This window comes from Sminthopsis crassicaudata, chromosome X (genome assembly GCF_048593235.1).
Source record: "Sminthopsis crassicaudata isolate SCR6 chromosome X, ASM4859323v1, whole genome shotgun sequence".
NCBI lineage: Eukaryota > Metazoa > Chordata > Mammalia > Dasyuromorphia > Dasyuridae > Sminthopsis > Sminthopsis crassicaudata.
The window spans coordinates 26,741,866-26,755,965 of record NC_133623.1 but is presented as its reverse complement, the minus strand read 5'-3'; the positions used below and the strand labels follow the sequence as shown (position 1 = coordinate 26,755,965).

At 40.4% G+C, this 14,100-nt stretch overlaps 1 protein-coding gene across 1 annotated transcript in view; it reads left to right on the top strand.

The window, feature by feature from the left end:
• The window catches only part of UPRT (uracil phosphoribosyltransferase homolog), a 121,858-nt gene that overhangs the window by 54,343 nt on the left and 53,415 nt on the right, over positions 1 to 14,100 (top strand). The window lies entirely within an intron of this gene.

Sequence of the window (14,100 nt, the reverse complement as noted above, 5' to 3'; positions counted from 1 at the left end):
TTCCTGCTCCACCTCAGGACGGCCAAGCTTCTGAAGTTTTGCAAACCAACTTTAGAGTAAAGTTGGTTTACAAGTCCACTGGTGACATGGTACAAAGTTTGTTCTTCCTGTGGCTCCTACGACAATGCCCTCCTTTTGGCTCTGTTGTTTACTAGGCAAGGGTGTACAAATCAAGCCTTGTGAACTTTGTTGGTCTTAAACGAAACCTGCAACACCCGACCCCCAAGGCAATACCCATTTAAGCTAGCGATGGCTAATGCTGCTTCATTGTAGCTGGTCATAGTGACAAAGCCAAAGCGTTTGCACTTGTTGGTGTTGAAATCCCGGATGATCTTTACATTATTCACCGCTCCAAAGGGTCCAAATAATTGCCACAAGACGTTTTCATCGGAATCGGGTGCGAGGTTGTAGATGAAAATACACCAACCGCTGACCGTCTGCCCCGGGAAGGTCACTCCGACTAGGTCTCTCGTGTTCTCCGTGGAGGATGGTGTTAAATTCTGCGCTCCACGGGTCGGGACGGGCGAGGTGTTAAGCCCAGACCTCCGGGGCTGAGACGGCAGCGGTCCGTGGGAGCTGTGGGGAAGCTGGCACAACGGGTTTTGTGGTGTCACCTGGGTCTGATTATGAGCAAACCTGACAACAAGAGGCTCCGGAATACCACAGGGCTTCTGCCCATTCAGAGCCTTGATGGCTTCTTCAGCCTCTGATTTCATGTTAAAGCGAATAAAGCCCACACCCCGGGAGGTTCCACTAGCCTTGTCTGTCAGGATTCTTGATGTTATGATGTGCCCAAAAGGAGCGAAGAGATGTTCTAGCTCCTTCTGTGTCATGGTCTTAGGCAGGCCATTGATATAAAGATTGGCATCTCTGATGGAGGAGGAGTTGGGCCTAGCATAGGACACCTTGATGGTTTTAGGAGGGCAGTGAAGTCCATTCAGCAAGCACACAGCTCTCTCTGCATCCCTGGGATGCACATAGTCAATAAAACCATAGCCAAGGCTTTGGCCTGTCACCCTGTCCCGCACTAATTTGCAAGATTGGATCTTACCCACACGGGCAAAGAGGCTGCGCAGCTCCTCTTCGGTCATGTTCTGGGGCAGGTAGTTGATAATCAGATTGGTCTTGGGATCAGAGGACGTTCCCTCAGTAGCCCTTGAGGCTGAAGAGGGCCCTGCTACCGCAGGAGGAACAGCGGTCGATGGTGCAGGCTGGGGCCGAGGAACAGTTGCAGCTGCTGCTCGCGATGTGACTGAGGCCGCAGGAGGAGGTCTAACCCGGGCATCCAGGCGCGCTTGGGTGACGGTAGACAGAGGAAGAGGAGGCCAGGCAAAGGTAGGAGCCGGAACGGGAAACCTGGCAGTGGCTGGCACACGGGTCTGGGCAAGCACTGGCGCCTCGGTAATGGCAAAGGGTGGGGCAGGGACCCGAGCAGGAGTTGGAATGGGTGTTGGAGTGGGGATAGGAGTAGGAGTTGGGACTGGAGTTACAATCGGAGTATAAGTAGGTACGAAAGCCAGAAAAGGGGCGTGCACTGGCACGGGAGTGGGAGCCGGGACAGAAGTTGAAGCCCGGATGGGAACGGCTGGAAGGGCAGTAGGAACTGGAACTGAACTTGGGAGGGGGGTGAGGGCTCGGACGGAAGCAGGGTTCAGGGTAGGGGTTGGAACCAAGGCCAGAGTAGGTGTTAGGGCTAGTGCATGGGCAGGACTGGGGACCCGAGGGCCAAGGGTCAGATTAGCAGCCAGGGTAGGGCCCCGAGCCCGGGCATGAGCCAGGGTGACAGCCAGGGTGGGGATAGGAACTGGAGCCTGGCTAGGGGCATGGGTCAGAATAGCCCGAGCATGGGCCAGATTAGTCAAAGTATGGACTGGAGGTGTGGCCTGTGTAGAGGCATGGATCATCTTAGTAACCAGGTTGTGGGTTGGAGTTGAAGCCTGAGTAGAGGCATGGGCCAAATTAGTAGCCAGGGTGGTGACAGGTGTTGGAGCCTGGGTAGAGGCATGGTTCAGAGTAACCGCCAGGCCAAGGGCCAGAGCCTCAGCGTGAGCCAGATTAATAGACAAGGCAGAGGCCCGAGCCTGGGTAGAGGAAAGTGTCAGATTAGTAGCCAGGGTATGGACTGGAGATGGAGCTTGGGTAGAGGCGTGAGTCACATTAATGGCCAGGTTGTGGGCTGGAGATGGAGCCTGGGTAGAGGCAAAGGTCAGATTAGTAGCCAGGGTGTGGGCTGGAGATGGAGCCTGGGTAGAGGCATGACTCTGATTAGCAGCTAGAATAGGGGAAGAGGGTAGTATCTCCTGGGACAGGGGCAGCTGCAGGGGTAGGGTCTGGGTTTGGGCCTGTACATAGCTTATCGCAATGGAAGGGAAGACGCTCAGACCATTACCAGCAGGCCCACTGTCCATGGGCTCAAAATCGTCGCTTATGTGCTCTACACCGCCATTGCTTGAGTTCCCGCTGATGGTGGGTTCGATGTCTTGCATAGGCCAGTTGATGGCGAAGCCGGAGCCGTTCGTGGTGTGTCCGTTACTGGTGGATTCGGAGCTGTTGGTGTCATTCTGGTCATCGTAGGATGTGCTGGGGCTGTTAGTCACCTCTGGCTCGGTGTTGGGAAGGTTCTTTTGATGCATTTTTGAAGTACTGGCTCTTTGGGGCACCCAGACTAGATGAGGTCAACCACTGGACTGATGGGTGGCGCAGGCGGGCTGGTGGAAGGCGCTGGAAACCGCCGAGGCGACGCGGGCCTTAAGTCCAGCGAGCTGGTAGCATGTGCACGGGAGAGAGGGGCCCGCGTGTCCGGCTCCCTGAGAGGCAAGCAAGGGAATGAGCCTTCGCTAGGGTTCTGTTACTTAAGTAGAGCCAAGGAGCCGGGGCGGGGCCAGGTAGCCGGGCAACAGAAGAAGCCGTTGCCATGGCAACCGCAAATCATAAGCCAGAGCGCTTTGTGACGCAGGAGGGGGTGGAGCTGAGAGTAGCCAGTAAGGTTCAGAGTTTGGTGGTGGTGGCCAGGGCTGAAAGGGATCCCCTGCTGGGAGGGGGCAGGCTGGTGGGGCATCAAAGGCTGGAAATTTTTATTCTCTTTAGATGTATATTGGATGTCAAACTCCTAGAGTTTAGGCAACTGCTGGAAATAGAAAGGAAGTTGTTTTCCCACCATATTTATACTCACCAAAGGGGTGAGCAAGCAATTGTGCGCTTAATTACAGAAAACTAGACACTCAGCAAAGCAGTATTTGGGAAAGTGGGAGATGAAGCAAATCACAAATGAACTCCAAAAGGGGTAAAAAACCAACAGTGTGGATATAACTTTTTTTTTTTAATTAAAGCTTTTTAATTTTCAAAACATGTATGTGGAGAATTCTTCAACATTAGCCCTTGCAAAACTTTTGTTCCAATTTCCCCCCCTACCCCCACGCCATCCCCTAGATAGCCAATAGTCCAATATATGTTAAACATGGTAGAAATATGTTAAATCCAATATATGCCTACATATTTATACAATTATCATGCCACACAAGAAAAATAAAATCAAACCAGTTTAAAAGAAAAAAAGAGAGAGAAGCTAAATAAAATGTAAGCAAACAATAACAGAAAAAGTGAGAATGCTATTTTGAGGTCCACACTCAGTTCCCACAGTTCTCTCTCTGGGTGTAGGTGGCTCTCTTCATTACTGAACAAGTGGAACTGGTTTGAATCATCTCATTGTTGAAGAGCGCCACGTCCATCAGAATTGATCATCATACAATACTGTTGTTGCCATGTATAATGATCTTTGCTCATTTCACTCAGCAGCAGTTCATGAAAGTCTCTTTAGGCCTCTCTGAAGTCCTCCTGCTGATCGTTTCTTATAGAACAACAATATCCCATTACGTTCATATGCTTGTAACTTGTTCATTCCTCAACTGATGGGCATCCACTCAGTTTCCAGTTTCTGGCCACCACAAAGAGGGCTGCCACAAACATTCTTGCACGTACAGGTCCCTTTCCCTTCTTTAAGATCTCTTTGGGATATAGGCCCAGTTGAAACCCTGCTGGGTCAAAGTTTGATAACTTTTTGATCATACTTCCCAATTGCCCTCCAGAATGGTTGGATACATTCACAGTTCCACCAACAGTGGTGGATACAACTTTTATTTATTTTTTATTTTAAAAATTAAATAAAATTTTTTATTATAGCTTTTTATTTACCAGATATATGCATGGGTAATTTTTCAGCATTGACAATTGCCAAACCTTTTGTTCCAATTTTTCTCCTCATTCCCCCCACCCCTTCCCCCAGATGGCAGATAGACCAATACATGTTAACTATGTTAAAGTATAAATTAAATACTATATATATACATGTCCAAACAGTTGTTTTGCTGCACAAAAAGAATCAGACTTTGAAATAGTGTACAAGTAGCCTGTGAAGGAAATAAAAAATGCAGATGGACAAAAATAGGGGTATTGGGAATTCTGTGTAGTGGTTCACACTCATCTCCCAGAGTTCTTTTGCTGGGTGTAGCTGGTTCAGTTTATCACTGCTCTATTGGAACTGGTTTGGTTCATCTCATTGCTGAAGAGGGCCACGTCCATCAAAATTGATCATCATGCAGTATTGTTGTTGAGGTATATAGTGATCTCCTGGTCCTGCTCATTTCACTCAGCATCAGTTCATGTAAGTCTCTCCAGGCCTTTCTGAAATCCTCCTGCTGGTCATTTCTTACAGAGCAATAATATTCCATAACCTTCATATACCACAATTTATTCAGCCATTCTCCAATTGATGGGCATCCACTCACTCAGTTTCCAGTTTCTGGCCACTACATACAAAGAGGGCTAGGTGGATACAACTTTTAAAAAATATATCTTTATTGTTTTAATTTTGGCTATCACTTTCCAATGACTCCTTCCCATAGAGCCTCTTTTATACTAAATAATACCAAATAAAATGCCAATTTTATACAGTTAAAGCAAACAAATTGGTCTCTTGGTCTTGGATGTCAGTCTTATCATATACCTGTGGCCTCCCAGCAGAGATGAGGGAGGTATGCTTCAGTAGACTCCTGGGGTCACACTTGCTCCCTGTGGTGATCAGACTTCCCTCATCTTTCATTCTTGTTTTCCTCTCTCTTATGATGAGAACTATGTAAATTGTCCTTAATTTGTGGATTATTGAATTATCACATTATTTTACCCAGTTCCTATGTTCCTTAATTCTTTATCATTGTCCTTTCTTATAAGAAATATAAAAATTTTGTTGAACTATAGGGCAATAATATTCCATTGCGTTCATATACCAGAGTTGATTCGGCTATTGCCTAGTCAGAGGGATCTCATTTTATTTTCAGCTCTCTTCCCATAAGAACCCAGCTATAAACATATATGTATATGTGACCTTTCCCTCTCTGACAGCCTTGAAGTATGTGCCTAGTAATGGTATCCTGGATTAAAGGGTATACATTGTTTACAGACTCAAAATAGAATTTCAAATGGATTTCCAGCACAGTTGGACCAGCTCCACTTACAGTGCATTAGTGTGCTTTTCTTCCCAAAGCCCCATCACTATTTACCATTTCATCTTTTGTTATCTTCTTCAATCTGATAGGTATGCTATGAAGCCGTAGTAGTTTTAGATTCCATTTGTCTTATTATTAGTGATTAGGAGCATCTGTTTAGATAGATATATGCCTGCTCATATCCTTTGACTGTTTATTGAAGAATGGTTCTTATTCTTATAGCCACATGCTTTTAAAAGTGAATTCTATCAAAGCAAATAACTTAAGTACTACATAAACTGCTTTACAAAAATAGAGAAGAAAAGAGTACCTTGCAAAAACTCTTGTCGGCAAGATAAATAATGGTCCCCATAACAAACTAGTAGGAGATTAAGCAGAAAGTAAACTATAGATTTTGGTCATGACTGATAAGTGGTATCAGAATTTTAACTGAAAAATGATTTTAATTGCCAAATTGGGACAGAAGTATAATTAGAAATCAGTCAATTAGTAAACATTTATTAAGTACCTACTACACTGTGAGCCATACATTGTACTAAATGCTAGGGATACAGAGACAAAAAACCCAAACAGTCTCTACTCTTTTTTATTGTTTTTTTCTGGTTATATATGTACATTCATTTTTTTGTACACATTTCTTCAGGAATCATGTTGGGAGAGAAAAATCAGAACAAAAGGGAAAAACTACCGGAGGAAAAAAAAACCAGAAGGAAAAAAGCAAATATAGCATGTGTTGATTTACATTCAGTTTCCATAGTTCTCTCTCTGGATGCAGATGGCGTTCTCTATCCAAAGTTTATTGGGATTGCCTTGGATCACTGAACCGCTGAGAAGAACCAAGTCTTTTGTAGTTGAGCATCACACAATCTTGCTGTTACTGTGTACAATGTATTCTTGGTTCTGTTTGTTTTGCTCAGCATCAGTTCATGTAAATATTTCCTGGAGTTTCTAAAATCAGCTTGTTCATCATTTTTATAGAACAATAATATTCCATTACTTTCATATACCATAACTTATTCTGCCATTGAAGAACACCTACTCATGTCCAATTCTTTGCCCCCACAAAAAGAGCTGTTACAAGCCTTTTTTGCACATGTAGGTCCTTTTCCCTCCTTTATGATTTTCTTGGGATACAGACCACTTCCTACTCTTAAGGAGCTCAAGTGTTATGGAGAAGAAAGCATACAATTATGTACAAATAAGATATATGCAGGATAAACTGGAAATAATCCACAGAGGGAAGGTAATATCATTAAATGGGTAGAAAAAGGAGTCTTGTGAAGGTGTGATTTTAGATGGAATTTAACAGAAGCCAAGGAATCCAGAAGGTGGAAAAGAAGAAAAAAACTTCCAGGCACAGGAGGTAGCAAGTGCAAATTTATGGAACTGGGAGATGAGAGTCTTGTGTGCAAAGAACAATAAGGAGGCCAGGGGCACTGGGTCACAGAAAATAAAAGAGTTGAGAGACTAAGATATGAGAAGTTTGTAAGTGTAGAGGTAGGCCATGTTATGAAAGGCTTTGAATCCCAGAGAATTTTATATTTTTTATCTTGGAGGCAATTGGGAGCCAAAAATGGAGTTTATTCAGGAGTGGGATTATATGGTCAGATCTGCACATTAGGAAGATTACTTTGACAACTGAGTGGAGCATGGACTGTTGTGAGGAAAAATTTGTGGCAGAGAGACCAACTAGCAGGTTATTGTGATACTCCAGTCATGAAATGATAAGGGCTTGCACCAGTGTGGTGGCAGTTTTAGAACAGAGAAGGAGACATCTAAGAGAGATGGATTACTAAAGTAAAATTTCCAGGTCTGGGCAACAGATTGGATATGGGGCAAGGGATGTTGAGAGAGAGTCATGGAAGGATGGCATCTAGGTTGTATGCCTGGGTGACTGGAAGGATTATATGATATCTATGACAGCAAGAGGAGAGTAAGGAAAAGTGGAAAAGGGAAAGAAGATATGATGGTTGGAGGGAAAAGATAATGAGTTCAGTTTTGGACATATTGACTTTAAGATGTCTAAGGGACATTTAGTTCAAGATGTCTAAAAGGTAGAGTTGGAGATGTTGAACTGGGTTGGATAAATAGATCTGAGAACTAGCTACACGGAAATAATTGAATTCTTGAGAGCTTATGAGATCACCACCTACTGTGATCCTAGCCCTATGTGAGACCCTGGAGGGGCCATAGAAAGGTTTAAGCCATTCACTACCCTCATGAAGCTTGGAGTCTAGTTTTTAAATTTTAATTTAAATTTAATTTTTTCTCAGTTACATTACATGTAAACAAGAAATTTTGACATTTGTTTTTTTTCTCAATAGTACTTTATTTTCCCAAATATACATAGTTTTCAACATTCATTTTTGTAAGATGACATTTGTTACAAATTTTTCTCCTTCTCTCCTTTCCCTCCCTCCTCCGCAAGACAGAAAGCAATCTGATATAGGTTAAATATGTACAACCCTTTTAAACATATTTCCACATTAGTCATGTTATACAAGAAAAATCAGACTAAATGGGAAAAAAAGACAAGAAAGAAAAAGCAAATAAAGAAACAAAAAGATGAAAATAGCATGCTTTAAATCACATTCAGTTTCCATAGTTCTCTTTCTGGATGCAGATGGCATTTTCTATCCCAAGTCTATCGGAATAGCTTGCAGTCTAATTGAGATGCTCAGCTCTAGGACCACAGTAGGTTGTTTGCTAAATCCAGCTAAATCAATATAATCCAATACTGTCTGTGTGGTACAGACCACAAATACTATTGGAATTCAAAGAAGGAAAAATCATCGGTATCTGGGGCTTTGGGGTATGATTTAAGCTGGGCCCAAGTAGGATTGAGACAAACATATTGCAAGAGAAAGAGTATTCCAGGAGGGAAAAACATTTTGCTTCTTGATTTGTAATACTATACATAGTATAGATATGGGTGGTGGTGGGGGTAGGGTTGATGCTTCTATTATCTAATTCATATGATTAAAATTCAAGTTAATTCAACATTTATTAAGTGCCCACTATGTGCTAAACAACTGTGCTGAAGCTACAAAGATGAACAGTGATATAGAGTACTTGATTTTAATTGAATACCTTAGAGTCTAATGGGAGTGGGGAGTAGGGTAAGATGTTTAGAGTTAAGTATATCCCCAGGGAGAATGAGATAGGGGTCAAGAGGAAAATCCTGGGAAAATGTTTAAGGAAAATTGAAGGACAGAGTGGTCACTTTTAAAGTCCAGGCATGGAGGTGGAACTGAAATGGAAGAATGATCAGAAACCATTTGGTGAGCTCCAGTCTTCATACTGTTCATACTGTTCCGAACAGATCTAGAAAATGTAGCAGATCAAGTGCTGATAAGGAAATTCAGAGAAAATTTACAATGTATTATTTGTCCAGTCCAGGTATAGGTAAACAGACTGGAGATATATACATACATACAGACACACACACACACACATGCACACATGATGTATATATATATATATATATATAATGAATTATCTAATACATATAGTGTATAATATATAGATACGTGCATATTTATGCACATACACATGTATATTACATACATATATCTTATATACACATGTATTTTATAAATAACATAGATGTATGTGTATATTTATATATAAATATAGATAATACAGTATATGTATACATATATATATATAAAAATAAACTCCAGAGGTGGTGGTTGTTGTTTGTACTTCATTCTTGAAAAGGACCGTAATAACATCAGGGAGCTGATGCCATAACATGCAAATAAATTGGACTGAAGTGAATCACGGAGAGCTGTGCAAGGTCACTTGCCTCATTTTCTCCTCCAGAGCCATCTGGGTCCAGTGGCAAGATATAGATCACATACATACACACATACATATGATATACATGTATAAATTATACATATGTGTTATGGGCCAGAACTCTGAACTTGGAATTGGTAGAAACAATAATTATCTAATTTAGCATGGGTCAGTATGATTGATTTAATCCTACAAGGAGATGGTATGGGCCAAAACTTGAAACAAGGCACTAAATGGAATTGAGGAGACAGTGGTTAAATCTACTTTAGCAATGATTTAGTCCTACAACAAATAATGGTTTCCTAGTGATACAGTGATTGCTGTATACTCAGCATGGGGCATATAAGGAGAAGCTGTCAGGGCCAGAGGGACAAGTGCACTAGAAGCTCTCGGAGGCCCGAAACAGATTCATTCTGTCTTCCACCTTTGTGGTGGCTGGAGGCTGAAGCACAAACCTTTGGAAGTCGGGGAGATTCAGAGGCAGGAGCTCAAGCTCTCAGAACCAAGACTACAGAAGGCTTCCAAGAAAGCTACTCGGACCAAGGAAAGGAGACAAAACTTGGAAAGAGACAATAAAGGATTTGAACTTTAATACTTGACTGCATTTGGGGTGATTACTGAACTGAAGCTAAGGCTGCCTCCAGAGACCTCAAGGAAACCTCAACAAGAGAAGATTACATTTTAGAGAATAATATTACACATATGTGTATTTTATATATAATACAATGCAGTACGTATATATGTATAATGTTATTTAATAATGTAATGTATATAATATAGATATGTGTATATGTACACACATGTATATGTGTATACATGCATATATTTATTAATATATATAATTCTTAGATATATTATGTATATAATATGTATTATAGGTATATAATAAAACGTGTGTTTTGTATAGATGCTATGGACCAGAACTCTGTACTTGAAACAAGGATTCTTACAAAGTGCTAAGTGGAATTGATAAGACAATGGTTATCTAGTTTAGCATGGTCATTTATTAATATAGTTCTACAAGATTCACACCTACAATAATGCAATTAAAATAGAGCATATAAAGCTGGGACAAACTCAGCCAGAGACATTTCATCTTTGATCAGGCTCCTGGTGGCTCTCCTTGCTGTACTTTGGGAGAGACTGCTTCAGACTCAGGGACAGACTCGGAGAAGACAAGAGGACTGGAGGCAGGAGCTCAAGCTCTCAGAGCCAAGGACAGACAGATTCATTCCATCTTCATCAGCCTCATGGTGGCTGGCCTGTCCTCCTACTCCCCCCACTGAGACCAAGGGCTGTCTAAAGGGCCTTAAGAAAGCTAGCCAGGCTCCAGGCAAGGAGACAATAAAGGATTTGGACTTTAACACCTGGCTATTCTTGTGGTGATTAATCTGCAGAAATGAAGGCTGGTCCCAAGACCTTCAGAAAATCATCCAGAACACTACATATAGATATATAGTATATTTAATATATGCCATCTGTAATGTATAGATATGTGTATATTGCAAATACATACACATACATGCATATGTGTGTACATGAATATATTATATGTGTGTGTGTGTGTGTTGTAACAGTCCTCTGGCATAAAGAAGTCCCTGCTAGGAGGATATAGAGTTTCTTTATTGACCCTTGCTTTCTATAGCTGGGTTTACAGTGTCATGCTCCTCCAGATTTTGTCACTAGGTTAAGTCCTTGCCGGCTACCCACTCAGTTTATGTTCAAGGAAAGGCCTCCGATTCAGTCAGCTAATTCAGGGGGAAAAAAATCAAAAACCCTTAATGAGTTCAGGTGCGGTACATAACATGTAAAACAATAAGAATCACTTCAATGCAAAGCTTTATTGTAAGCAATGGGGAAGATGGGAAGGAGAAAGGAAAAGGGGACCACACCTACAAGTCAGACATAGACATGAAAATAGAATATAACTCATATAGAGGCAGCACTGCATTGGGGAATACAGAGAACTGGATCCATTCAGCAGAAAGGACCAAGGTGCCCTTTGAAGAGAGGGCTTTTGATTTTGGGTGCCCATAGCAAGCTAACTGAGTTGCACATCAGGGGCTACTGCAAAATTTGGGGGGGGGGTTGCATATCAGGGAGAAAAAAAAGCTAGTGGTAGACAAAATATTGTTTTGGAGACACAGGTGTATTAAACTTTGAAAAATACTTTTAGTATTTTGCCATGAGTATGTTCTATTACAAAGCCTTTTTTTTTAACTAATAGCTTTTTATTTTCAAAACATATGCAAAAATAGTTCTCAACATTCACCCTTGTCAAACTTTATGTTCCATATTTTTCTCTCTCCCTTCCCTCTACCCCTCCTTCTAGACAGTAAGTAATCCAAAATAAGTTAAATATGTGTAATTCTTCTATACATATTTACACATTTGTCATGTTATGCAAGAAAAATCAGATCAAAAAGGGAAAAAAATGAGAAAGAAAACAAAAAGCAAGCAAACAACAACCAAAGAAATGAAGATACTACGTTGTGATCCACATTGAATCCCCATAGTCCTCTCTCTGGATGCAGACGGCTCTTTCTATCACAAGTCTATTGAAATTGACCTAAATCACCTCTTTGTTGAAAAGAGCCACATCTTTTAGACTTCATCATCACATAATCTTATTGTTGTGTACGGTGTTCTCTTGGTTCTGCTCACTTCACTTAGCATCAGTTCATGTAAATCTTTACAGGCTTTACTGAAATCAGCCCACTTATTATTTCTTACAGAATAGTAATATTCCATAACATTCACATACCATAACTTATTCAGCCATTCCCCAACTGATGGGCAGCCACTCAATTTCCAGTTCCTTGCCTTTACAAAAAGGGCTGCTACAAATATTTTTGCACACGTTGGTTCCTTTCTCTCCTTTATGATCCCTTTGGGATTCAGGCCCAGTAGAAACACTGCTGGATCAAAGGGTAGCACAATTTGATAGCCCTTTGGACATAGTTCCATATTGCTCTCCAGAATGGTTGGATTAATTCACAACTCCACCAACAATGTCTTAGTGTCCCAGTTTTCCCACATCCCCTCCAACATTCATCATTTTTTCCTGTCATCATAGCCAATCTGAGAGGTGTATAGTGGTACCAAAAGTCTCAATTTTCATTTCTGCGATCAATAGTGATTCAGAACATTTTCTCAGATGACTAGAAATGGTATAATTTCTTTGTCTGTTAATTGTTCATATCCTTTGATCATTTATCAATTGGAGAATGGTTTGTATTCTTTTTTTTATTTTTTATTTTTTAAATTTTAGTTTTTATCTACCAGATATATGCATGGGTAATTTTACAGCATTAACAATTGCCAAACCTTTTGTCCCAATTTTTCCCCTCCCCCCCAGATGACAGGTTGACCAATACATGTTAAATATGTTATAGTATATGTTAAATACAATATATGAATACATATCCAAACAGTTATTTTACTATACAAAAAGAATCAGACTTGAATGACTTATATTCTTATAACTTGGAGTCAATTCTCTATATATTTTAGAAATGAGGCCTTTATCAGGACCCTTGAATGTAAACATTTTTTTTTCCAGTTTTCTGCTTCCCTTCTAATCTTGTCTCCATTGGTTTTGTTTGTATAAAACCTTTTAAATTTAATATAATAAAAATCATCCATTTTGAATTGTATAATGTTCTGTAGTTGTTCTTTGGCCATAAATTCCTTCCTTCTACACAGATTTGAGAGGTAGACTATCTTTTGTTCTCCTAATTTCCTTATAGTATCATTTTTTATGTCTAAATGATGAACCCATTTCATCCTTACTTTGGTATATGGTGTTAGGTGTGGGAAACGGCCTATTTTCTGCCATACTATTTTCTAATTTTCCCAGCACTTTTTGTTACATAGTGACTTTTTTATATAATAAAATAAGTTATTAGAATTATTAGAAAAATTACGCACAAGTTCACACATTTTTGGCTAAGAACGCTTATCATAAATCAATTTTGAGACCCCTTAGCATGATCATTGTCTTTTCCTGGACACTCCAGCTTATCAGAATCTTCCTTAAAATGTAAATATCGAAGAGGTCTCTGAGGTACTGAGAGAAAAGTTGAATTGTCCAAGGTCACTTATTTTTAAAAAATCATAGAACCAGGGATTTGAACTTGGGTATTTTGACTTCAAATAATATGCTTTTCCACTATATCACAACTTCTCTTTCAAATTAATTAAAAAGAGTCTCGTTAGTCAACAAAAGCCCCAAATTTTCAAAACTCCTTAGTAAAAAATGTTAATTGTTGTTAATAGATATAAGATGGAAACACTTTTCAGGAAACATGTGATTTAATAACATTCTTGAAGAGGATCACAACCTCAAGGAAATGATGCCTTGACAGGCAAGTGAATTGGTTTTAAGTGAGAGTGGGGTGTCCAAAGCCATCTGAGTCCAGTGGCAAGATATATAGATCAGGAAGTCTGGAGATAGCCCTGGATGCAGTGGGAGACCTTGGCCTTTTTATAGCAATAAAAAGGGTAGCTGTTATTTCTTTGGTATAGGTGACATCTAGGTGAAGACTGTACCTGCACCATGCTGATTTGTATTTTCTCTTTGATTTATAGTCTTAGAGAGTTTTTCAGATCTTTCTGGGTTTGAGGCTTGATTGTTTATCTGCTGTACCATTCTGTCTCATTTGGACAGAATGATAATTTTTATTTTTAAATTTTTTTTAATTTTTAATTTTAATTTTAATTTTTTTTTTTTTTTTTTGCATAGTGACTTCTTATCCCAGAAGTTGGGGTCTTTGGGTTTGTCAAACATTAGATTACT